Source organism: Oncorhynchus mykiss, chromosome 3 (genome assembly GCF_057628025.1).
Source record: "Oncorhynchus mykiss isolate SJ-2025 chromosome 3, ASM5762802v1, whole genome shotgun sequence".
Classification (NCBI taxonomy): domain Eukaryota; kingdom Metazoa; phylum Chordata; class Actinopteri; order Salmoniformes; family Salmonidae; genus Oncorhynchus; species Oncorhynchus mykiss.
In genome coordinates this window covers 17,529,894-17,545,108 of record NC_143024.1, presented here as the reverse complement: position 1 = coordinate 17,545,108, position 15,215 = coordinate 17,529,894, and the positions used below count along the sequence as shown (strand labels likewise).

At 44.9% G+C, this 15,215-nt stretch overlaps 1 pseudogene across 1 annotated transcript; it reads left to right on the top strand.

The window, feature by feature from the left end:
• Positions 1-10,757: 10,757 nt before the first annotated feature.
• On the top strand, positions 10,758-14,451 carry LOC110534138 (GTP-binding protein GEM-like; annotated as a pseudogene). The gene is made up of 4 exons (XR_016492353.1): positions 10,758-11,239; positions 11,493-11,569; positions 11,720-11,893; positions 14,035-14,451. The product of XR_016492353.1 is annotated as a GTP-binding protein GEM-like (transcript).
• Positions 14,452-15,215: the final 764 nt, after the last annotated feature.

The window sequence follows — 15,215 nt, the reverse complement described above, 5'->3', positions numbered from 1 at the left end:
GTTGTTGTCCTTGATGATCTTTATGGCCTTCCTGTGACATCGGGTGGTGTAGGTGTCCTGGAGGGCAGGTAGTTTGCCCCAGTGATGCGTTGTGCAGACCTCACTACCCTCTGGAGAGCCTTACGGTTGTGGGCGGAGCAGTTGCCATACCAGGCGGTGATACAGCCCACCAGGATGCTCTCGATTGTGCATCTGTAGAAGTTTGTGAGCGCTTTTGGTGACAAGCTGAATTTCTTCAGCCTCCTGAGGTTGAAGAGGCGCTGCTGCGCCTTCTCCACGATGCTGTCTGTGTGAGTGGACCAATTCAGTTTGTCTGTGATGTGTACGCCGTGGAACTTAAAACCTACTACCCTCTCCACTACTGTCCCGTCGATGTGGATAGGGGGGTGTTCCCTCTGCTGTTTCCTGAAGTCCACAATCATCTCCTTTGTTTTGTTGACGTTGAGTGTGAGGTTATTTTCCTGACACCACACTCCGAGGGCCCTCACCTCCTCCCTGTAGGCCGTCTCGTCGTTGTTGGTAATCAAGCCTACCACTGTAGTGTCGTCTGCAAACTTGATGATTGAGTTGGAGGCGTGCATGGCAACGCAGTCATGGGTGAACAGGGAGTACAGGAGAGGGCTCAGAACACACCCTTGTGGGGCCCCAATGTTGAGGATCAGCGGGGTGGAGATGTTGTTACCTACCCTTACCACCTGGGGGCGGCCTGTCAGGAAGTCCAGTACCCAGTTGCACAGGGCGGGGTCGAGACCCAGGCTCTCGAGCTTGATGATGAGTTTGGAGGGTACTATGGTGTTAAATGCTGCGCTGTAGTCGATGAACAGCATTCTCACATAGGTATTCCTCTTGTCCAGATGGGTTAGGGCAGTGTGGTTGCGATTGTGTCGTCTGTGGACCTATTGGGGCGGTAAGCAAATTGGAGTGGGTCTAGGGTGTCAGGTAGGGTGGAGGTGATATGGTCCTTGACTAGTCTCTCAAAGCACTTCATGATGACAGAAGTGAGTGCGTCGTTTAGTGAGTCGTTTAGCTCAGTTACCTTAGCTTTCTTGGGAACAGGAACAATGGAGGCCCTATTGAAGCATGTGGGAACAGCAGACTTGAATAAGGATTGATTGAAAATGTCTGAAAACACATCAGTTTTGGTAGCGAGCCATGTCACTGGCACTGTATTGTCCTCAAAGCGAGCAAAGAAGTTGTTTAGTCTGTCTGGGAGCAAGACATCCTGGTCTGCGACGGGGCTGGTTTTCTTTTTGTAATCCGTGATTGACTGTAGACCCTGCCACATACCTCGTGTCTGAGCCGTTGAATTGCGACTACTTTGTCTCTATACTGAGGCTTAGCTTGTTTGATTGCCTTACTGTAGATGAATCAAACACTGCAGATTAATTATACACTACAGACCTGACCGTGAAATACTTACTTACATAAATCAAACGCTGCAAATTAATAAAATCAATTTGTATTGGTCACATACACATGTTTAGCAGATGTTATTGCAGGTGTAGTGAAATGCTTGTGTTCCTAGCTCCAACAGCGCAGTAGTATCTAAACACTGCAAATGTATCAAACACTGCAGATGAATTAAACTCTCTCCATTAAAACCTGTGTTTGACTTTTAGGGATGGAGAGGTGGAAATTACTTCTGGAATGAGAGGTATCCAGCTGAATGAGTGTCCATGTCAACTGTTTTATTCTTGGCAAAGTGTGTGTTTCAACTGTTTCATAAAGGTTTATATTATCTGAGTTATAGTCCAGAACCACACACACAGCAAGGCTGGCATGAAGGGAATGTGTACACATGCCACCACCCTGGAAGAGCCAGCCTCAGTACTGTAGTTACTACTGGTAGAGATAGAAAGCCTCAGTACTGTAGTTACTAGAACCTCAGTACTGTAGTTACTACTGGTAGAGATGGAGCCTCAGTACTGTAGTTACTACTGGTAGAGATGGAGAACCTCAGTACTGTAGTTACTACTGGTAGAGATAGAGAGCCTCAGTACTGTAGTTACTAGAACCTCAGTACTGTAGTTACTACTGGTAGAGATGGAGCCTCAGTACTGTAGTTACTACTGGTAGAGATGGAGAACCTCAGTACTGTAGTTACTACTGGTAGAGATGGAGAACCTCAGTACTGTAGTTACTACTGGTAGAGATGGGGCCTCAGTACTGTAGTTACTACTGGTAGAGATGGGGCCTCAGTACTGTAGTTACTTCTGGTAGAGATGGAGAGCCTCATTACTGTAGTAACTACTGGTAGAGATGGAGAACCTCAGTACTGTAGTTACTACTGGTAGAGATGGAGAGCCTCATTACTGTAGTAACTACTGGTAGAGATGGAGAACCTCAGTACTGTAGTTACTGCTGGTAGAGATGGTAATCCTCAGTACTGTAGTTACTACTGGTAGAGATGGAGAACCTCAGTACTGTAGTTACTAGAACCTCAGTACTGTAGTTACTACTGGTAGAGATGGAGATCCTCAGTACTGTAGTTACTACTGGTAGAGATGGAGAACCTCAGTACTGCAGTTACTACTGGTAGAGATGGAGAGCCTCAGTCCTGTAGTTACTACTGGTAGAGATGGAGAACCTCGGTACTGTAATTACTACTGGTAGTGATGAAGCCTCAGTACTTTAGTTACTACTGTTAGAGATGGAGAGCCTCAGTACTGTTGTTACCACTGGTAGTGATGGAGCCTCAGTACCTTAGGTTCTACTGGTAGAAATTGAGCTTCAGTACTGTAGTTACTACTGGTAGAGATGGAGAACCTCAGTACTGTAGTTACTACTGGTAGAGATAGAGAGCCTCAGTACTGTAGTTACTAGAACCTCAGTACTGTAGTTACTACTGGTAGAGATGGAGAACCTCAGTACTGTAGTTACTACTGGTAGAGATGGAGATACTCAGTACTTTAGTTACTACTAGTAGAGATGGAGAGCCTCAGTACTTTAGTTACTACTGGTAGAGATTGAGAACCTCTTATCTCCCACTGCTAGTGGTCTGTACATTTGAATTGTGTGTCCTTTGGTGTGTGTGTGTAGTAAGTTGTATTTTATTTAGGACAGTCTCAGGCTGGGTGATTGGCTCGTGTTTTTCTGCATGTGTGTGTCCTTTGTCTGCTGCACCAAGCTGCTGCATGGGACTTATGGATCAGGGTGTGTCCACTGTCCTGGTTTCAGATGATTTAGTCTGTGTTTGTGTATGTGTGGCATTGTTGGTTGATTTGTATGGCAGATTGAATGGAGTCTGTCTGACATGCCCTGTCCTCAACAGAAACACAATTATTATAATTATTACACAACACAAGTGATCAGGCCCACACCCTGTGTTTGTCAGCTAGGCTGGTTGTGTAATAACACGGTCTGAATGGCATTCAGTTCTCCCTTTTAGTGTAGTGATATTGGGGAAACTGCTGCAGTGGGCCTTGAACCAGTAACCCTGCGCTTAGTAGGCAAGTGCTCTACCTCCTTAGCCATACATGAGGAAGTAATTGTGACCCACTTGGTATTATTGAACCGAGTTCATCCCCGAGCCTCAAGACCATTAGCCTACAGAGCTAAAGCCTAAATACAGTGCCTTGCGAAAGTATTCGGCCCCCTTGAACTTTGCGACCTTTTGCCACATTTCAGGCTTCAAACATAAAGATATAAAACTGTATTTTTTTGTGAATAATCAACAACAAGTGGGACACAATCATGAAGTGGAACGACATTTATTGGATGTTTCAAACTTTTTTAACAAATCAAAAACTGAAAAATTGGGCGTGCAAAATTATTCAGCCCCCTTAAGTTAATACTTTGTAGCGCCACCTTTTGCTGCGATTACAGCTGTAAGTCGCTTGGGGTATGTCTCTATCAGTTTTGCACATCGAGAGACTGACATTTTTTCCCATTCCTCCTTGCAAAACAGCTCGAGCTCAGTGAGGTTGGATGGAGAGCATTTGTGAACAGCAGTTTTCAGTTCTTTCCACAGATTCTCGATTGGATTCAGGTCTGGACTTTGACTTGGCCATTCTAACACCTGGATATGTTTATTTTTGAACCATTCCATTGTAGATTTTGCTTTATGTTTTGGATCATTGTCTTGTTGGAAGACAAATCTCCGTCCCAGTCTCAGGTCTTTTGCAGACTCCATCAGGTTTTCTTCCAGAATGGTCCTGTATTTGGCTCCATCCATCTTCCCATCAATTTTAACCATCTTCCCTGTCCCTGCTGAAGAAAAGCAGGCCCAAACCATGATGCTGCCACCACCATGTTTGACAGTGGGGATGGTGTGTTCAGCTGTGTTGCTTTTACGCCAAACATAACGTTTTGCATTGTTGCCAAAAAGTTCCATTTTGGTTTCATCTGACCAGAGCACCTTCTTCCACATGTTTGGTGTGTCTCCCAGGGGCTTGTGGCAAACTTTAAACAACACTTTTTATGGATATCTTTAAGAAATGGCTTTCTTCTTGCCACTCTTCCATAAAGGCCAGATTTGTGCAATATACGACTGATTGTTGTCCTATGGACAGAGTCTCCCACCTCAGCTGTAGATCTCTGCAGTTCATCCAGAGTGATCATGGGCCTCTTGGCTGCATCTCTGATCAGTCTTCTCCTTGTGTGAGCTGAAAGTTTAGAGGGACTTCCAGGTCTTGGTAGATTTGCAGTGGTCTGATACTCCTTCCATTTCAATATTATCGCTTGCATAGTGCTCCTTGGGATGTTTAAAGCTTGGGAAATCTTTTTGTATCCAAATCCGGCTTTAAACTTCTTCACAACAGTATCTCGGACCTGCCCGGTGTGTTCCTTGTTCTTCATGATGCTCTCTGCGCTTTTAACGGACCTCTGAGACTATCACAGTGCAGATGCATTTATACGGAGACTTGATTACACACAGGTGGATTGTATTTATCATCATTAGTCATTTAGGTCAACATTGGATCATTCAGAGATCCTCACTGAACTTCTGGAGAGAGTTTGCTGCACTGAAAGTAAAGGGGCTGAATAATTTTGCAAGTCCAATTTTTCAGTTTTTGATTTGTTAAAAAAGTTTGAAATATCCAATAAATGTCGTTCCACTTCATGATTGTGTCCCACGTGTTGTTGATTCTTCACAAAAATACAGTTTTATATCTTTATGTTTGAAGCCTGAAATGTGGCAAAAGGTCGCAAAGTTCAAGCGGGCCGAATACTTTCGCAAGGCACTGTATATTGGCACCTTTACACAATTTATAATTTCTTCTAAAATCAGTTGAAATGTAAAAATGTTCGGTGTTAACACGTGTAAGTGTTTGATTAACAATTTCACAGGACCTAAACAATTATAATAATCAAAACTGAAATTGAGATTTGTCACTTCAAAGTAAAAAATAAAATAAAAAATGTATTATTACAAATTCTCATTTCTTTGGTTCGAGGCAAGTCATACTCGGCAAGTATTGGGTAAAAATAGCCATTCAAGCAGTTTTGAAAGAGAAAACAAAACATTCTGCCCCATTGCACTCCATTGTAAAGTACAAGGTTGCCAATATATTTGACCGTATCGGTATATGCATGAGATTCGAGTCTTCATGGCACAGGCAAGATGACTCATCATACGAACGCAGTTTCCCAAACCACTTCCTCTACATCTGCGTCCATACAGAGAGAAGAGACAGTTAAAGTACTACCTTGAGTTCTTTGCAAAATGGCATCACCATAGCAACCATCTCTATATAACTCATGATCGCATTCAGTCTCGCACTCCCGCTTAGAACACGTCATGGTGCCATGAGACGCATCTCGCCTCAGACACAATGCATTGTGGGTTCTATAGACCATGTTGTTTTTCACGTGTCCAGCAGACGAAAGAGTCAGTCACTCTCTATCCAGACAGTGATCTTTGTTGAGAGGACATGACACACACTAATGGAAAGATGTTAGAAACGCTCCTGTGTGTCTAACACGCACACACAAGGACACACACACTCACAGACAAGTAGACTGTGTGTGAGTCCAGGCTTATTGTTGAAGGAGGTATGAGTAAAGATGTGGTATTAACCTTATAGGTCACTGCAGTAGTGTATTAGTGCACATCCATTCACTAGGCTTTAATCCAGGGCCCACAGACTCACCGTTTTACTGTCGTGTCTATTCATCAAAGTATATTAATAGCAAACAACAAGCATTAGCAGCAGATGATAAAAGGGCATGTTTGGGACTGGATTGGTTGCTCTGACTCTGACTGGACTGGCTGCTCTGACTCTGACTGGACCGGTTGCTCTGACTCTGACTGACTGGACTGGCTGCTCTGACTCTGACTGGACTGGCTGCTCTGACTGACTGGACTGGCTGCTCTGACTCTGACTGGACTGGCTGCTCTGACTCTGACTGGACTGGCTGCTCTGAATCTGACTGGACCGGCAGCTCTGACTCTGACTGGAATGGCTGCTCTGACTCTGACTGGACCGGCTGCTCTGACTCTGACTGACTGGACTGGCTGCTCTGACTCTGACTGGACTGACTGCTCTGACTGACTGGACTGGCTGCTCTGACTCTGACTGGACTGGCTGCTCTGACTGACTGGACTGGCTGCTCTGACTATGACTGGACTGGCTGGCCTCTCCTCTCCTCTCCTCTCCTCTCCTCTCCTCTCCTCTCCTCTTTGACCAGGACCAGATACCACAGCAGCCTCTCCTCTCTGACCAGGACCTGATACCATAGCAGCCTCTCCTCTCCTCTTTGACCAGGACCTGATACCACAGCAGCCTCTCCTCTCTGACCAGGACCTGATACCACAGCAGCCTCTCCTCTCTGACCAGGACCAGATACCACAGCAGCCTCTCCTCTCTGACCAGGACCAGATACCACAGCAGCCTCTCCTCTCTGACCAGGACCTGATACCATAGCAGCTTCTCCTCTCTGACCAGGACCTGATACCATAGCAGCCTCTCCTCTCCTCTTTGACCAGGACCTGATACCACAGCAGCCTCTCCTCTCTGACCAGGCCCTGATACCACAGCAGCCTCTCCTCTCCTCTTTGACCAGCACCTGATACCACAGCAGCCTCTCCTCTCCTCTTTGACCAGGACCTGATACCACAGCAGCCTCTCCTCTCTGACCAGGACCTGATACCACAGCAGCCTCTCCTCTCTGACCAGGACCTGACACCACAGCAGTGGACATGAGAGTGCCAGTGTACAGGGCAGGACTGGGGGACCAAGTGTACAGGGCCAAGCACCTGGGGTCTGTTGCATCTGCTGGGCTTATGACATAACGCTATGAATGTCCGACGTAGCATGCACTAGGTCAGACCAGCCCATTATACCTGTTGCACATCCAGGCGGGTCCTTTCTTCTGCTACACCCGGGTCTACATCCTACACTCGGTGAACAGGCATAGGTTTGAAACTCAGCACCATCATTCATTGTCTACAGCAGTGTGTGTGTGTGAGCGCTCCTCATCTCTGCTCTCTGCCTGGCTGTCTGTCTTGCTGTCCTCGGGTGAATCTGATTGATCCTGACCCCAAGTTAGAACAGCTCCAGATTACAGTGTTAGGATCAGTGGTCAGTCCAATCACCCTGGACTACTGCACCTTATAGACATGTGAAATGAAACCTGGCCCAATAATGTGAATAGTATAAATGTGGATGACAGGACTCTTGTCTGGTGCCTGAATTGTGAAAGAGTGTGTGAGTGGATATGTGTATGTGGAAGTGTGATTGTGGGGACTTATCACTGTCATTATTTTAGTTTGTTAGGTAGGAAAAGAGATGCCAATGCATAGGTTGGGTGAGGACATCAGAGGACTGTGTGACTCGTAATGTAACTCCTAGCCCAGTGTGACTCATAGTTTTACTCCTGGCCCAGTGTTACTTGTGGTGTAACTCCTGGCCCAGTGTGACTCATGGTGTAACTCCTGGCCCAGTGTGACTCATAGTTTTACTCCTGGCCCAGTGTGACTCATGGTGTAACTCCTGGCCCAGTGTTACTTGTGGTGTAACTCCTGGCCCAGTGTGACTCATGGTTTTACTCCTGGCCCAGTGTGACTCATGGTGTAACTAAAGAAACAAATGATTCTATGCTAAAATCTGGGTAAAAGATTAAAAGGAATGTGAGTCTTATTCATTACGTTTAGTAATGTCTTTCTTTTCTAAAGTCTACCAACATTGCCAGCAGGCTTGTTAGTTAGACAAGCTACAGTGCATTCGGAAAGTGTTCAGACTCATTGACTTTTTCCACATTTTGTTACATTTCAGCCTTATTCTAAAGTGGATTAAATAATATTTTTACGTCATCAGTCTACACAAAATACCCCATAATGACAAATTAAAACAGTTTCTATTAAATTTTTGCAACTTTATTCAAAATGAAAAACAGAAATACCTTATTTACAGAAGTATTCAGACCCTTTGCTATGAGTCTCAAATTTGAGCCCAGGTGCATCCTGTTTCCATTGATCATCCTTGAGATGTTTCTACAACTTGATTTGAGTCCACCTGTGGTAAATTCAATTGATTGTACATGATTTGGAACGGCACACACCTGTGCCTTTTCTGGTCCCACAGTTGACAGTGCATGTCACAGCAAAAACCAAGTCAAGAGGTCGAAGGAATTGTCCATAGAGCTCCTTGACAGCATTGATGGTCCTCAAGAACACAGTGGCCTCCATCATTCTTAAATGGAAGAAGTTTGGATTCTTCCTAGAGCTGGCCACCCGGCCAAACTGAACAATCGGGGGAGAATGGCCTTGGTCAGGGAGGTGACCAAGAACCCGAAAGTCACTCTGACAGAGCTCCAGAGTTCCTCTGTGGAGATGGGAGAACCTTCCAGAGGGACAACCATCTCTCAGGCATTTATGGTAGAGTGGCCAGACGGAAGCCTCAGTAAAGGCACAAGACAGCCTGCTTGGAGTTTGCCAAAAGGCACCTAAAGGACTCTCAGACCATGAGAAACAAGATTCTCTGGTCTGACGAAACCAAGATTGAACTTTTTGGCCTGAATGTCAAGTGTCACGTCTGGAGGAAACCTGGCACCATCCCTACGGTCATGCATGGTGGTGGCAGCATCATGCTGTGGGAATGTTTTTCAGGGGCAGGGACTGGGGGACTAGTCTGGATCGAGGCAAAGATGAACGGAGCAAAGTACAGAGAGATCCTTGACGAAACCTGCTGCAGATTGCTCAGGACCTCAGACTGGGGGGCGAAGGTTCACTTTCCAACAACAACCCTAAGCACACAGCCAAGAAAATGCATGAGTGGCTTTGGGACAAGTCTCTGAATGTCCTTGAGTGGCCCAGCCAGAGCCTGGACTTGAACCCGAACTAGCATCTCTGGAGAGACCTGAAAATAGCTGCGCAGCGACGCTCCCCATCCAACCTGACAGAGCTTGAGAGGATCTGCAGAGAATAATGTGAGAAACTTCCCAAATACAGGTGTGCCAAGTTTGTAGCGTCATATCCAAGAAGACTTGAGGCTGTAATCGCTGCCAAAGGGGCTTCAGCAAAGTACTGAGTAAAGGGTCTGAATACTTACGCAAATGGAACGTTTCCATTTTTTTTTTTTTTTATACATTTGCAAACATTTCTATAAACCTGCTCTATAAAGCTTTGTCATTATGGGGCATCGTGTGTGGATTGGTGAGGGAAGAAACTATGTAAACAATTTTATAATAAGGCTGTAACGTTTAAAATGTAGAAAAAGGTCAAGGGGTCTGAATACTTTCCAAATGCACTGTAGCCTGAAATGGCTCTTGGTAGCTAGTTATGAGGCTAGCTAAAGCCAACTTCATAAAATTGCTATGTGGCTAGTAGTATTACAGAGAAACAATAACAACATATCTTTTTTATTATTCTTGTTTTTTTAAACAGGACACATCTGAGGGGGCATGTGCCCTTGTGCCCCCTGTGGGCATGATGCCTCTGCCTAGAGGAGAATGTACTGGGGCCTTCTGTCACTCAAATGCACGGCTTTATATGACCTTTTTCCATTGCAGCACCAGAGCGTAACCAGTGATTATGTTAATGTGAGCTCTACTGTTATTTTTGGGGAAGTGTGTTTCCATCACCCATTGTGACACTAAAGACGTGTGAAGAGGAGAATCAACAACTTCTGCATAATCAAAACAGTTGCTTTGTGAGAAAGTGTTAACCCTGGATCTTAATGCATGTTCACAGTTAGCCATTGTTATGTAAAGGAACCATGTAGCCATACCAAACATAACATATCATACTACTACTATACTAATTTGGTATCCCGGAATTACGTTTACTATGTTATGTCTAGTCTATGAGACCAGGCTGTTGTAATATGTCCCTGCTCAGCCTCTACAGTATCAAAAACATTGGCAGGGATACAGTAGCCTACACATGTGGAAACACACATCTCCACTTATCCACTGCTGCCTCTGGGTGGGGGGGCCAGACCCCCTCAACACCACTGGTCCCGAGCCGTAAGAACGCACAAGGGTGAGGGAGGAGACACAGACTTGACGTCAAGGAAACCCTTTCTCGCGCTGAGCCCTTCTTTATATAAATCTCGCCGCGGAAGAAATCCCATGATAACAGTAGAGAGAGACCAATTTACGGGATTACACGCGCTCACAGTGTTCAGAGACCTCAACAATCAAACAGCCTCTTTCTTTCCCATCTCGAGGATTTAACTGTCTACCTGCACTAATGCTTGACAACATCTGACATTTGCTCGTAGCTCTTGATGAACTCTTATTCCTGAGTTTGGACATTCGGTCGTATCCAGTCTCAATCAATTTCACTAAATTATGGATTTGTAGGATTTATTTTACTTTCTGAGAATACTTTGGAGATTCCCATCTGTTCCATTACTTGTTTTATAGCCCAGTCCAGGGGTGTTTCTTCAGCGCACCTTCATTTTTAAAGGGCGAGTTTTATTAGTTTGATTTCTTTTCTTTTCTTATCATCATGCTGTTGAGTATGCGACGACACAGTCTGCGGCTGCAGCACCAACTCCACCGGTGGAGCGTCAGTGATACCGGGAGCCACCTATCAGACAGCCTCGCGTCTCCAGCGTGCACGTCCCGCTCCAAATCCTGTACGAACTCCACCGGGGAATCGGATGGGAGCCGCGATAGCTGGGCCTCTTTAGACTCCGTCATCTCCACGGGGTCTACCGGGAATACCGGCGGCAGCTCGAGACCGTTTCGCGTGGTGCTGCTGGGCGCCAGGGTGTCGGTAAATCCGCGGTTGCCAGCATCTTCGCTGGAACGGCGGACAGCATGGACAGTGACGAGTGCGAGCTCTATGGAGGTGAATGAATTACAATGCGGTTGTTAATAAGGAAAATATGCTTTATACGGTAGGCCAATTTTATGACTTTGTGATGGATGTATTTAATGCTGTTGTGCGTAATGGGCACATAGGGAAACATCCACTTGGCCTCCTTTTTACGCATCCCTCTTACATCAATATAAAAGTAAGATGCTTGAACAATTCTACTTGTATGAATCTAAATGTTGGTTGTAAATGTGGTTCTTAACACAGTGATTGGTTTGTTCTTCAGATGAGGTGTGTGAGCAGACCGTCACAGTGGATGGAGAGAAAGCCACAGTCACTCTAGTGGACAACTGGGACTCAGAGGTAAGAGAGAAACTTCTAATGGTTACTTGATGAAACTCTAGTCTGTAGGCCTAGTTTGAACTCTGTCTTGCTGTGTGTGTTTTAGCCATACTCTAACAGTTTGTTTACATATCACAGCTCTAACGTAGTCTCTATTTGTGTTCCCTTCAGGATGAGGGAGGGTCGTCTCAGGACCAGTGTATATAGACAGGCAACGGTCCTCTTTCCTGAAAGCCTCAGGGCTACGTATATCCCTCCGCCAACACCGCCCTGCCCACCACACACCAATCATCCTGGTGGGAAACAAGTGTGACTTGGTCCGCCGCAGAGAGGTGTCAGTTACCGGTGAGATTAGAGGAACACGTTGTGTGTGTGTGTGTGTGTGTGCGTGCGTGCGTGCATATGTGTAAACAGTTGAAGTCAAAAGTTTACATACACTTAGGTTGGAGTCATTAACCTCTCTAGGGTAGGGGGCAGCATTCGGAATTTTGGATGAAAAGCATGCCCAAATTAAACGGCCTGCTACTCGGGCCCTGAAGATAAGATATGCATATAACTGGTAGATTTGGATAGAAAACACTCTAAAGTTTCCAAAACTGTTAAAATAGTGTCTGTGAGTATAACAGAACTGATTTGTCAGGCGGAAACCAGTAGTTTTCTATTCAATGCCATTACAGTATCCATTGACTTAGGACTCAATTTGCAGTTCCTATGCCTTCAACAGTCTTTAGAAATTGTTTCAGGCTTGTATTCTTATAAATGAGTAAGTAAGACCAGTCTGAATGAGTGGACCCTACCGTGTCGCAGAGCTTTTTCATGTGCAATCCCAAGAGAGTGCATTTCTTGTTTACCTTTTATATTGACAACGTTATTGTCAGTTTGAAATATTATAGATCATTTAGGCTAAAAACAACCTGAGGGTTGAATATAAACATTGTTTGACATGTTTCTATGAACTTTACGGATACAATTTTGATTTTTCTGTCTGCCTGCTTGGACTGCGTTTGAGCCTGTGGATTACTGAAGAAAACGTGCGAACAAAATGGAGGTTTTTGGATATTAAGTGACTTTATTGAACAAAATGAACATTTATTGAGTAAATGAATGTCTTCTGAGTGCCACCATATGCAGATTATCAAAGGTAAGGGATTAATTTGAGTTTTGTAACGCTTCTGCTTGGCTGGTTACTGTTTGTAATAATTTGTCAACTGGGCTATGTTCTGGGCTAGGTATGTTCTGGGCTAGGTATGCTTTCACTGAAAAGCATTTTATAAATCTGACACTGTGGTTGGTTTAACAAGAAGTTAATCTTTAAACCTATGTAAAAATATGTTTTGTTTTCATAATTTTTATAATGAGCATTTCTGTATTTGAATTTGGCGCTCTGCAATCTCACTGGATGTTGGCCAGATGGGACGCTAGCGTCCCACATACCCTAGAGAGGTTTTTAAAACTTGTTTTTCAACCACTCCACACATTTCTTGTTAACAAACTATAGTTTTGGCAAGTCGGTTAGGACATCTACTTTGTGCATGACACAAGTAATTTTTCCAACAATTGTTTACAGACAGATTATTTCACTTATAATTCACTGTATCACAATTTCAGTGGGTCAGAAGGTTACATACACTAAGTTGACTGTGCCTTTAAACAGCTTGGAACATTGTGTCATGGCTTTAGACGGGCTAATTGACATCATTTGAGTCAATTGGAGGTGTACAGTACCTGTGGATGTATTTCAAGGCCTACCTTCAAACTCAGTGCCTCTTTGCTTGACATCATGGGAAAATCAAAAGAAATCAGCCAAGACCTCCACAAGTCTGGTTCATACTTGGGAGCAATTTCCAAACGCCTGAAGGTACCACGTTCATCTGTACAAACAATAGTATGCAAGTATAAACACCATGGGCCCACGCAGCCGGAATACCGCTCAGAAAGCAGACGCGTTCTGTCTCCTAGAGATGAACGTACTTGGGGGTGAAAAGTGCAAATCAATCCCAGAACAGCAGAAAAGGACCTTGTGATGATGCTGAAGGAATCAGGTACAAAAGTATCTATATCCACAGTAAAAACGAGTCCTATATCGACATAACCTGAAAGGCCGCTCAGCAAGGAAGAAGCAACTGCTCCAAAACTGACATAAAAAAGCCAGACTACGGTTTGCAACTGCACATGGGGACAAAGATCGTACCTTTTGGAGAAATGTCCTCTGGTCTGATGAAACAAAAATATAACTATTTTGCCATAATGACCATCATTATGTTTAAAGGAAAAAGGGGGAGGCTTGCACGCCGAAGAACACCATCCCAACAGTGAAGCACAGGGTGGCAGCATGTTGTGGAGGTGCTTTGCTGCAGGAGGGACTGGTGCACTTCACAAAATAGATAGCATCATGAGGGAGGAAAATTATGTGGACATATTGAAGCAACAATTCCAGACATCGGTTAAAGTTTGGTCGCAAATGGGTCTTCCAAATTTCTCGCCAGAGGGCCGTGTGTGTGCTGCAGTGTTTGACTAAGTTCATCGAGACGTCAGCAGCAATGCAACACAACGTTTGGCCAACCTTCCATGGCATTGTACAGCAGCTACGACTACGCAGACACCAAGGAGAACAACAACCGCCGCAGACACACACACTCACACACACGCCGCGACAGCATACCCAAGAAGGCCAAACGCTTCCTGGACAAGATGGGGGCCAAGAACAATGCCAACGTCGCATTCCGTCTGAAGTCCAAATCCTGCCATGATCTTTCAGTGCTCTAAGATCCAGGACACACACACAACCCCACCCCTACTGCAGTCTACATTAGACTGACCCCTCAAAACTGTCGCCCCATTCGCCAGCCTCGGTGACGGTCTGGAGAATCAACCAATGGACATGCAGTGTTCTGACAATCTCAGCCGACAGAGAGATTGAAAAAGGAAAAGAGAGAGGTGCTAGATAATTAGTGATCTCTAATCCTTTTAGGGTCATGAGAGAGATGTTAATTCCTGTCCTTTTTTAATCCCTCACTGAGACTCTCTCCTCTCTCTCTATCATCCCTCGTTCTCTCTCCCAAAATGCTTGACCAGGGTTACCCAGACAATTTGAAGCCTGATAACAAGGTGCTTATATGTTCGTGGTTTTGTACATAGTCCTATCTGTCCGATTGAGATAACTGATAATCTGCACTGCTCATCTTGTGTATGTTTTGCTGTGTGTGGATATTTTCCGTTGGTTTTGTTATTATTATGCTGCAGTGGAATAAAATCCATATTTTCTTTAAAATGTCATAATGTTCACTTGTCTTTGTCTTGCTAGACTCCAATAACATCACACACACAAACATGCTATTGGAACATGACTCAGCAGGTGACACAGAGCAGTTATCCTCCCCTCAGAGGTAACTCCATAGTGTGTGTGTTCCTACCAGGATGATTGGCACTGACCCCCTAGAGACCTGGGATTGGGGCCAGGGCAGTGTGAGAGAGGGATAATTAGGCTACCTTCAGCCAGAGTGTGTTTGGGGTCCAGCTAAGTCTGTTACGAGATTGAAGCCAGCGGGGAATGAGAGAGCCATGTCTGGATTAATGACTGACTGGAGAGGGCTGCCTTTAGAAACACGAATTCAATTCATGAAGGGAAACTGGACACACAGACATGTCTTGTACAGTGGCATCTCAG